The sequence below is a fragment of the Halictus rubicundus genome, chromosome 13 (assembly GCF_050948215.1).
Source record: "Halictus rubicundus isolate RS-2024b chromosome 13, iyHalRubi1_principal, whole genome shotgun sequence".
Taxonomy (NCBI): Eukaryota; Metazoa; Arthropoda; class Insecta; order Hymenoptera; family Halictidae; genus Halictus; species Halictus rubicundus.
The window spans coordinates 6,947,514-6,958,806 of NC_135161.1; the positions used below are offsets into that span (position 1 = coordinate 6,947,514).

General features: G+C 46.8%; 1 protein-coding gene across 1 annotated transcript in view; it reads right to left on the reverse strand.

Annotated features, from left to right (window-relative positions):
• Positions 1-10,322, reverse strand: part of LOC143360541 (uncharacterized) — a 154,408-nt gene extending 144,086 nt beyond the window's left edge. Inside the window, exon 1 of the mRNA XM_076799486.1 lies at positions 9,663-10,322. The gene's annotated coding sequence lies outside the window, so the exon portion shown is untranslated. The remainder of the gene's footprint in view (positions 1-9,662) is intronic.
• Positions 10,323-11,293: the final 971 nt, after the last annotated feature.

Here is an 11,293-nt window from a genome sequence, read left to right on the forward strand (position 1 = left end):
CGATTATCGCGTGAGTCAGAAAATTCCACGGACTCCTGTCGATCGGCGATCGAGAACGAGCCGGAACGAGACGCTTACTCGCTCGGGAGCGTAACGATCGAAATTTCGCAAGATCCGTGGAAACGCAGCCGACCGGTATTTTTCTAGCAGAAGCCTCGGAGAACCGGTCGCTTTTAGCGCTCGGTTCAGCTGTAGCGTGAAATCAAGGCCGTCCCGCGTTATCGCTCCGGTGTCAGAAACGAGCATGAACGCCGTCCACCGCTGGCACTGGGTCACACAAGCTCGCATAAGCACGCACACACACGCACCCGTTCTGGATCCTTCGACCACAATTTCAATTGTTAACTAACAATTTACGTCCAGTAACGTCATCTAAGAATTTCGTTTCAGATTATAATGTGCAAGAAAATTTCTAAGCTCCCTTTCTCTGTACAGTACAACCTCTGAAAATCCTATTGATAGGATTTGGGGGGGGGGGGCTGGCTGTTCATAGAGTTGACCATTTTTCAAAAATTCGTGCGCAGATATTGTTCGGTGCAGCTCAATGAAAACGGGATCAGATTCGCTTTTCCCTTATGGTGGTGCCTTATGGTGGAGAAAGGACGTGTGCCGTTCGATTCCCACGCGACACAATGTACACAGAGAACCGATCGCGTCCATTATTTTCACGGGACGAGTCAGTCGACAAACGCGGCCGAATTCGAGGCCTAGGCCAATCGTTGGTCCTCGAAAAAAGGACATCTGCTCCTGGCGGGCCACTGTTCTCCAAATTGAGAGTTACGAGCATTCTGACGGGGCCGCGTGTCCCGCATACTAACTTCCCGAAGCTCGTGGCCACCGTGAGCCGCGCCACGTGCATCCCCCATTTTTTCCCCTCCACTCGTTATATATTCTATTCGTCGAATTGTTAGAGCCTCGAGGAATACACAGAGATTTTTGGGAGAAACAGGGGTGGGATATTTTCACATTTTAATACATGTGAAAATTAAATATAGGGGCTCGAGCGAGTTTCGGGTCCCAATTCAGTTTCCGATCCCAATTGGGATTAGGGTCCCGATTGAGTTTAGGGTCCCAATTGAGTTTCTGGTCTCAATTGAGTTTCGAGGGACCCAATTGAGATTCTGGTCTCGATTGAGTTTCGAGGGTCCCAATTGAGTCTCGGATCTCAATTGAGTTTCAAAAAACTTCGAAAAATTTTGAAAACCTTTGCACGAAAAAAATCTCAAAGCAAGCGCAAGCAGTGTCTAATCGAATGCAAGAAACTGCGTATCGATAGCTGTTTCTGTCTCGGCGGAAAAAAATCTACAACGTCGCAAAGTTTAGGTGGCGATAGATTTTTCTCAATGGGGAAGTCCCAATTGAGTCTCGGGTTCCAATTGAATATTGGGTTCCAATTGAGTTACGAATCCCAATTGAGACACGGGTTCCAATTGAGCCTCGGGTTCCAATTGAGTTTCGGATCCCAATTGTGCCTCGAATTCCAATTAAATATGAAGTCCCAATTGAGTTTCGGATCCCAATTGTGCCTTGAGCTCCAATTGAATATCAGGTCCCAATTGAGTTTCGGATCCCAATTGTGCCTTGAGTTCCAATTAAATATGAGGTCCCAATTGAGTTTCGGATCCCAATTGTGCCTTGAGTTCCAATTAAATATGAGGTCCCAATTGAGTTTCGGATCCCAATTGAGCCTCGGGTTCCAATTGAGTTTCGGATCCCAATTGTGCCCCGAGTTCCAATTAAATATGAGGTCCCAATTGATTTTCGGATCCCAATTGAGCTTCGGGTTCCAATTGAGTTTCGGATCCCAATTGTGCCTCCAGTTCCAATTGAATATCTGGTCCCAATTGAATCTCGAGTCCCAATTGAGTCTCGAGTCCCAATTGAGTCTCGAGTCCCAATTGAGTCTCGGGTCCCAATTGAATTTCGGATCCCAATTGAGTCTCGGGTCCCAATTGAATTTTGGGATCTCAATTGAGCCTCGGGTCCCAATTGAGGCTCGGGTCCCAAATGAGTTTCAGATCCCAACTGACTTTCGGAACCCAATTGAATCTCGGATCCCAAAATCGTCGGATGTTGGAAGATATTTATAGGTCGGCCAAAGTTTCGGGATCGAGCCCGACCCGATCCGACCCGAAAATCATCCAGCCCGACCCGGTCGAAATTTTGGGATCTCGCAACACCTCTAATAAAACTACGTTGAAACTATAAAGTGAAAAATCATGCGAATACTCGCAAGGTAGAAACGACCAAAGCAAAGCAATCGAATTCGCAGGGAAACTGACTAGATCGCATAATAGGGGCGGAGCGAACCTAACAATGATCGCGCTCGATCGTGATCGGGGCCGCGGGACATTCGGGGGTTCCCGTTCCTGGTTGCGAGTCGCACGCGGAAGTTTGTTCCACTTTATCCAGCGTTTGCCATGGTTCTCGTTCCCTATCTCGCGGTGTTTACACGAATCTTTAGGCGGGCAAGGTCCGTTCCCCATGTGTTTACACGGGGTCGAAGGGTGCACGCGTGCTGCACCCGCCGTCCAAGAATAGATCATGCGCTGCGGATGCCTGCGTGTGCTCCGGGTTCTGTCATCTTTCTCTGGACGTTTGTTTCTCCGCAATAAGAGAAATATGTTGCACGAAGCTCGTGTACGCTCGGTAGCCATGTTACAGGCGAACGTCATTCTCATCGCCTACGTCTCTCGACATAACGTGCACAACTCTCATGATTTTTTAATGAAACTTTCAACAAAGTACTCGCCATGTTTCCCCGATTAAAACGAGCCCAAGCACGATACACAGTACGGGTCACGTTTGCTTGTTTCATTCACGATGGAACACCTCGATTATCCGAATTAATCGGTCGAACATGATTTATTCGGATAACAGAACGGCTACCTAGGTACAGCGTTGGATTGAATCTTGCGCTGACCGCGAACCATGTATTGCATGCGGATCGCTTTAGATCGAGTTCATGACAGTTGTTCATAATATTTATAAAACCTTTGTCAACATGTTGGCGATACCATTCCGATCGGAACGAGTCCAAACACGATATCGTTCGCAGCGCATGTGCCTGTTCCGTCCACGATTCGTTGGAACGTTCCACCGTTCGGATAATCGAGGTTCCGCTATATCGTGGATTAAAAGAGCAAGCAAGACCCGAAATGCGTCGTGTTTGGAGTCGTTTCAATCAGAAAAATGTCGCAGATACGTCGCCGAATATGTTTCGTACAAAAATGTCGACGTTTCGTTCGCACGAGGATGTTTTCGCGCGATAAATAATCGAGGAACAGCATGTATCGAGACACTACTGTGATGGTTCGCGTAAAGGAAGACGAAACGTTTTCCAAGAGCAAAGGACCGGCAGGATCGAGGCAGAGGGCACGGGAGAGGAGAGAGAGGGGCAGTTTCCTCGTGAAAAACCGGTCGAGCCTCGAAGCGTTTCGAAGGCGCGCGTCTGCTTCGCACGGAACGGAACGGAACGGAACGGAACGGAACGAAACGAAACGAAACGAAACGAAACGAAACGGCTCCTCTTTTCTTCGTTCCCGTAAACGTGAGAAAGGCAGATGTGGGCAAGTTAACGACCCGTTATCGCGTGGACGGCGCGTACTCGCCGTTCCTGAAACTGGTTGCCGCCGATATTGCAGCAACCGGGGAAAAAGAGGGAAAAAGAGAGGCGGCGGCGAGGCACGGCGAATCGCGAAACGTTGACCAATATGCGAACGCAGGTGCACGAGGCTGCGAAAACGCCGAGACCAGGCTCCAGAAGTCCTCTTTCCCCTCCCACGAGCCGGAGAAACTCGAATTCTGCTCGCGAGAACGCAGCTGCCAGGCTTATTCCCCGTGTCCCGCTACCATATTCCCCTGGCGAGGAAACACGCGTTCGCGGTTTCCAGTCCGGGATAATATTTATGTTCGTCGTGGGCTTCCTTCGAGATAGAGAAGTGTGCGTCTTTCGGGATACAGAAGTGTGCTTCTTTGAAAATAAAGAAGTGTGCTTCTTTCGAAATAGAGAAGTATGCTGCTTCTTTCGAAATACAGAAGTATGCTGCTTCTTTCGATATAGAGAAATGTGCTGCTTCTTTCAGGATAGAGAAGTGTGCTGCTTCCTTCAGGATAGAGAAGTGTGCTGCTTCTTTCGAGATTGAGAAGTGTGCTTCTTTCGAAAATAGAGAAGTGTGCTTCTTTCGAAAATAAAGAAGTGTGCTGCTTCCCCCGAAATAGAGAAGTGTGTTTCTTTCGAAATAAAGAAGTGTGCTTCTTTCAAAATAAAGTAGTGTGCTTCTTTCGAGATAGAGAAGTGTGCTTCTTTCGAAATAGAGAACTGTGCTGCTTCCCTCTAGATGAAGAAGTGTGCTTCTTTCGAAATAAAGAAGTGGGTTTCTTTCGAAATAAAGAAGTGTGCTTCTTTCAAAATAAAGTAGTGTGCTTCTTTCGAGATAGAGAAGTGTGCTTCTTTCGAAATAGAGAAGTGTGCTTCTTTCGAAATAGAGAAGTGTGCTGCTTCCCTCTAGATAAAGAAGTGTGCTTCTTTCGAAATAAAGAAGTATGCTGCTTCTTTCGAGATAGAGAAGTGTACTTCTTTCGAAATAAAGAAGTGGGTTTCTTTCGAAATAAAGAAGTCTGCTTCTTTCAAAATAAAGTACTGTGCTTCTTTCGAGATAGAGAAGTGTGCTTATTTCGAAATAGAGAAGTGTGTTGCTTCCCTATAGATAAAGAAGTGTGTTTCTTTCGAAATAAAGAAGTATGCTGCTTCTTTCGTGGTAGAGAAGTGTGCTTCTTTCGAAATAGAGAAGTGTGTTTCTTTCGAAATAGAGAACTGTGCTGCTTCCCTCTAGATGAAGAAGTGTGCTTCTTCCGAAATAAAGAAGTGGGTTTCTTTCGAAATAAAGAAGTGTGCTTCTTTCAAAATAAAGTAGTGTGCTTCTTTCGAGATAGAGAAGTGTGCTTCTTTCGAAATAGAGAAGTGTGCTGCTTCCCTCTAGATTAAGAAGTGTGCTCCTTTCGAAATAAAGAAGTGGGTTTCTTTCGAAATAAAGAAGTGTGCTTCTTTCAAAATAAAGTAGTGTGCTTCTTTCGAGATAGAGAAGTGTGCTTCTTTCGAAATAGAGAAGTGTGCTGCTTCCCTCTAGATTAAGAAGTGTGCTTCTTTCGAAATAAAGAAGTGGGTTTCTTTCGAAATAAAGAAGTGTGCTTCTTTCAAAATAAAGTAGTGTGCTTCTTTCGAGATAGAGAAGTGTGTTTCTTTCGAAATAGAGAAGTGTGCTGCTTCCCTCTAGATGAAGAAGTGTGCTTCTTTCGAAATAAAGAAGTGGGTTTCTTTCGAAATAAAGAAGTGGGTTTCTTTCGAAATAAAGAAGTCTGCTTCTTTCAAAATAAAGTACTGTGCTTCTTTCGAGATAGAGAAGTGTGCTTATTTCGAAATAGAGAAGTGTGTTGCTTCCCTATAGATAAAGAAGTGTGTTTCTTTCGAAATAAAGAAGTATGCTGCTTCTTTCGTGGTAGAGAAGTGTGCTTCTTTCGAAATAGAGAAGTGTGTTTCTTTCGAAATAGAGAACTGTGCTGCTTCCCTCTAGATGAAGAAGTGTGCTTCTTCCGAAATAAAGAAGTGGGTTTCTTTCGAAATAAAGAAGTGTGCTTCTTTCAAAATAAAGTAGTGTGCTTCTTTCGAGATAGAGAAGTGTGCTTCTTTCGAAATAGAGAAGTGTGCTGCTTCCCTCTAGATAAAGAAGTGTGCTTCTTTCGAAATAAAGAAGTATGCTGCTTCTTTCGAGATAGAGAAGTGTACTTCTTTCGAAATAAAGAAGTGGGTTTCTTTCGAAATAAAGAAGTCTGCTTCTTTCAAAATAAAGTACTGTGCTTCTTTCGAGATAGAGAAGTGTGCTTATTTCGAAATAGAGAAGTGTGTTGCTTCCCTATAGATAAAGAAGTGTGTTTCTTTCGAAATAGAGAACTGTGCTGCTTCCCTCTAGATGAAGAAGTGTGCTTCTTCCGAAATAAAGAAGTGGGTTTCTTTCGAAATAAAGAAGTGTGCTTCTTTCGAAATAAAGAAGTGGGTTTCTTTCGAAATAAAGAAGTGGGTTTCTTTCGAAATAAAGAAGTGTGCTTCTTTCAAAATAAAGTAGTGTGCTTCTTTCGAGATAGAGAAGTGTGCTTCTTTCGAAATAGAGAAGTGTGCTTCTTTCGAAATAGAGAAGTGTGCTGCTTCCCTCTAGATAAAGAAGTGTGCTTCTTTCGAAATAAAGAAGTATGCTGCTTCTTTCGAGATAGAGAAGTGTACTTCTTTCGAAATAAAGAAGTGGGTTTCTTTCGAAATAAAGAAGTCTGCTTCTTTCAAAATAAAGTACTGTGCTTCTTTCGAGATAGAGAAGTGTGCTTATTTCGAAATAGAGAAGTGTGTTGCTTCCCTATAGATAAAGAAGTGTGTTTCTTTCGAAATAAAGAAGTATGCTGCTTCTTTCGTGGTAGAGAAGTGTGCTTCTTTCGAAATAGAGAAGTGTGTTTCTTTCGAAATAGAGAACTGTGCTGCTTCCCTCTAGATGAAGAAGTGTGCTTCTTCCGAAATAAAGAAGTGGGTTTCTTTCGAAATAAAGAAGTGTGCTTCTTTCAAAATAAAGTAGTGTGCTTCTTTCGAGATAGAGAAGTGTGCTTCTTTCGAAATAGAGAAGTGTGCTGCTTCCCTCTAGATAAAGAAGTGTGCTTCTTTCCAAATAAAGAAGTGTGCTTCTTTCGAAATAAAGAAGTGTGCTTCTTTCAAAATAAAGAAGTGGGTTTCTTTCGAAATAAAGAAGTGGGTTTCTTTCGAAATAGAGAAGTGTGCTGTTTCCCTCGAGATAGAGAAGTGTGCTTCTTTCGAAATAGAGAAGTGTGCTGCTTCCCTCTAGATAAAGAAGTGTGCTTCTTTCCAAATAAAGAAGTGTGCTTCTTTCGAAATAAAGAAGTGTGCTTCTTCCTCACCGATCAAGCACAGCTCAAGCTCGAAAATTAATGAATATGAAAATGATAACAATCAAATAGAAATGTCTAACAAAATCGTAGGAGAACACATCTATGACCCAACTCTTTGCGCTCGGGGTACTCCTTGTTCTTGGATTCGCAAAAAGGCGAATTGCAGGGCTCTTTAGCCAAAATTTCGAAACTGTGAAAGCCTTTGGGTCCTACGTTCTGTTGAACCTTCAAAGATCGACCAGCGCGATCGGATAGGATCCACCTCGAGGACACCGTCCCTGGAGAAATTGTGCGATCTACCTGAGAGAAGCAGGGAAAAGGAGCTGGGAACGAACCTAAGCAAAGAGCAGACGAGTGAAAGAACGGGCCAAGGTGCACGCGGAGAGTGGCCTGCGAGCCAGTCAGCCAGTCAGCCAGTCAGGCCAGCATTTTCTTGGCCTTTCTCCACCGGTTGCCATTCCCCGACCGACAACAATCGCTTCCGTGGAAGCCTTGACTGCGTTTTAAATGCGCGGCAGGTAGAGGCCTGCTATGCAAAATCGGCACAAGGGAGCGAGAAAGAGGGAAGAAGACGGACAGAGCGAGAGAGAGAGAGAGAGAGAGAGAGAGAGAGAGAGAGAGAGAGAACTGTAGGCAGGCCAAGCAGGCAGAAACGTCGCCTCTGTTTAAGGCACCCGGGCAGGCAAGAACGTATCTCCTTTCTATTCGTCTCTCCTCTCCTTTTGCCATGGTAACAAGGGAACGCCGGTAAATCTGCGAGCGGACAAAGCCGCGTTCTGAAAGCATTCGATCCCCTAACTCCGGTACTCCTAATTAAATTTGTCGTACGTAGACACCGTCGAAAACCAATCGCGATCTAATACCGATACAACAGGATATGCCTCTCCTCGTCACGCAATTAATTCGCACCGCGATAACCCCTTGCACTACTATCTATTTATAATGATTAGAGAAATTCTTCATCATTCAGAATTTCATAGAAAACAAAAAGATAAGTTTATATCTATTGCACGCCTATGTTTTCTCCAAAGGATATATATATCAATCACAACAAAAAAGAATCTTAATTCGGTTGAACATGTTGACTGCCATCTCAGCCATACGCGAGTGACGGAATTATTTGTCCAGGGTTTAAAATGAATTTTTCTGTTAACATATTTGTGGCACCAAATTTGATTAGGATCTGTAAAATGCAAGAGAGTTGGAGCTCAATTTTCATTTCATTAACGCTAAACCAACCAAGCACAAAACACGTAAACGTGAAACGTCCTATAGAAGGGAATAGATTGAATTTGCTTAAACTATGAACGATTTTTATTATAATATACACTTAAATGCAGAAGTCGGTTCAGTAATTTCCTATGAAAACTTCCTTATAACTTCAATAATTGTGAAAGCCGGTCATTTTGACCGTGGTAGGTTTCGTGTTAAATAATAATATTATTAGTTTGTTATGAACTTGATAACAAACTCGAAACTAGTACAAATCGGTTCGAATTAAATTGAATTTGACACAAATCGCAATGTTTGCTCCGCGGCACAAGAGCACCGCGATTTATAGTACTCCAAAAACACGGCTCGAGTAGTTCCTACGTCTGGACAATTCGCGGTTCCCTAGTACAATTACGGGAACAGAATTAGTATTGTTCCCAGATTCTACATATTCAACACCGTATCGCTACAGAACGAGTCTCCCTCTCCGTCTTCCGAAGATCGGTCGCCGTGGATTTTCGGAATCGTTGTCGACGGTTCCGCGAGGGCCGGAGGATCCCGAAGAGATTGTGTGCGAGTCCCGATCGATAGCGAAGAGGAGAGCCTATTGGAGAGAGGATCGTCGGTGATCGCGCGAGATTCCTTCGGAGCTCTCTCGGTTCTCTGTCGAGGAAAGGTCACCGGTCGCGGGTCTCGAAATCGTGCGTACCTGGTCGATCGTTCGGTGGTTAATACCGGGAGGGGAGGAAGGTACACCTGGTGGGGGAAAAAGGGGAATCAAGATGGCGCAACCGGCCGCCGTTCACAACGATCCTGCGATCGCGTCGGCGCGCCGAACGAGACCGGGGAACAAACGCACGGCGAGGTGAAAAGATCGATTCGGCTACCGACGAACCGATCCCAGGAACGTAGCAAGCAGCGAACCCGAGAGGGAGAGAGAGAGAGAGAGAGAGAGAGAGAGAGAGAGAAGAAGAAGAAGAAGAAGACCGTGAGCGAGAGAGCCGGCTGGTCTCTAGCTCGCCGGCTACTATATCGATTGACGGTGGTGTGTGCCCATCTTCAAAATGGCGCGCGGGGATACATGCTCGAAATCCCGTCGCCGTCGAGAGAACTATGCGTCCTCGCGTCGTTCCCTCTCTCTCTCTCTCTCTCTCTCTCTCTCTCTTTCAGGACTAGCGAGCGAGCGAGAGGGAGGAAGGAAAAAAACTCACGGCCCCCGGACGAGCGGTTAGGCGGATCTCGTCGCGGATAAAGACGACGAAGAGCGTGTGTACGGGGTAACGATCTAGAGACACCGGTTCGAGGGGAGTCGGTAGAGGGCTGACCACGCGGCGACTGCTTTTCCGCTTTCCTGCGCGTTTGCGGAAACGGAAACCCCCCGGGGGGAAGAACAAAAAGAAAAAAAGAAAAAGGATCCGACAGAGTTCTGAAGCGCAGCAGGCCGGTGCGTCCCAGGAGTTCTTTCTTTTTGGGCAGCGATGCCGGTTAGGCTCGGCGGTACTCACTTCGATGGTCGAGGGCGTCGTCGTGGCGAAATTTTCCCTTGCAGAGCGTCCCTCGTCGCTGCTCGCCACAAGAAACACACACCACTGGGTATAGCAGTAGCAACAGTATTATTATTATTATTATTCCGCGAGGCTGTTCCGATCGCCGTGAAGACCGCGCGGCGGCGAACACGTAGAAGAGAAACGAGACGAAGCAGACTCGAAAGAAGACGACGCAGACGACGACGAAGACGAGGACGTAAACGTGAACTTAGACGTAGCCGTAGACGTAGACGCAGACGACGACGGCAACGATGGCGTCTAGACGGACACGAGAGAGAGCGGTGATGGCGACGATGATCGGCTCGAGAGGAGTGACTCGAGTTTTCTCCGCGTAAACTGGCAGGCCGGCACATGCACACACGAGGTTCCGTTTCGCGTGGGCGTCGAAGACGACTGATATCGCGGACAACTCGGTGGGATCTCGGGGGCTCGAGGCACAATAGCGGCTTGGAAGCGGGAGCGAGCGCGATCGCGAACACATCCACCAAGCTCGGTAACTCGCGACGGACTGAACAGAGCGAAGCGGAGGGGAAGCGGCGTCAGTCTGTCGGCCCCGTCTGTCCGTCTGTCTGTCACCAGCGGGTATTGCTCCTTCTCCTTTACCTTTCCCACTTTCTCGCTCACTCACTCACTCTCTCTCTCTCTCTCTCTCTCTCTCTCTCTCTCTCTCTCTCTCTCTCTCTCTCTCTCTCTCTCACTGGTTTCCTTTCTTTCTTTCTTTCTTCGCTCGCTTGTTCCCTCTCTTTCTTTCTCGACCGTCCGTCTTTTTCCTCTTCAACGCTGCTGCAGCTGCGCCACACGGCCTCACTCTTTCTCTCTCTCTCTCTCTCTCTCTCTCTCTCTCTCTCACTGGTTTCCTTTCTTTCTTTCTTTCTTCGCTCGCTTGTTCCCTCTCTTTCTTTCTCGACCGTCCGTCTTTTTCCTCTTCAACGCTGCTGCAGCTGCGCCACACGGCCTCACTCTTCTCTCTCTCTCTCTCTCTCTCTCTCTCTCTCTCTCTCACTCGATTTCTCCTCGGAACCTCGTGTACGCACGGACACACTCGCAACCGCGCAACACAGACACACACACACACCGTCGAACGAAACCGACGGACGGGATCGCGACGATCCAAGGAGAGAAGACTCAAACCCCCCGCGACCAGGGAAGACCAGGATCGATCGATCGGCGAAGAGATACACTATCGCGGGCCGAACCGAGCCGATAAGATGCTCGTCGACGAGGAGGTTCCCATGCGTGCGCGAGAATCTAGATAGAGAGCGAGAGATACCGGCTGGACCCGATCGATCGTTTTCGCGTTCCTCCTCTCTCTTTCTATCTCTCCGGAGGAGGATCTCTTCGACGTATGCGTGCGTGTCTCTCGTTCCTTTGTTCCCGCCGTCGAGGAGAGAGTTTCCACAGGGCGTAGAGCCCCGGTCACTCCTCTCTTTGTCCGGAGAACGTGCGGGGAGCCGGTCGATGCAACGGACGAGAGAAATCGTCGTGCACCGAAAAATTCTACCCTCCGTTGAAAACTGTAAACCGATTCGACGATCGTTTCGTACCCCCTGATTTTCTCTTTCTCTCTTCAGCTCCGATTTTCTTTTATC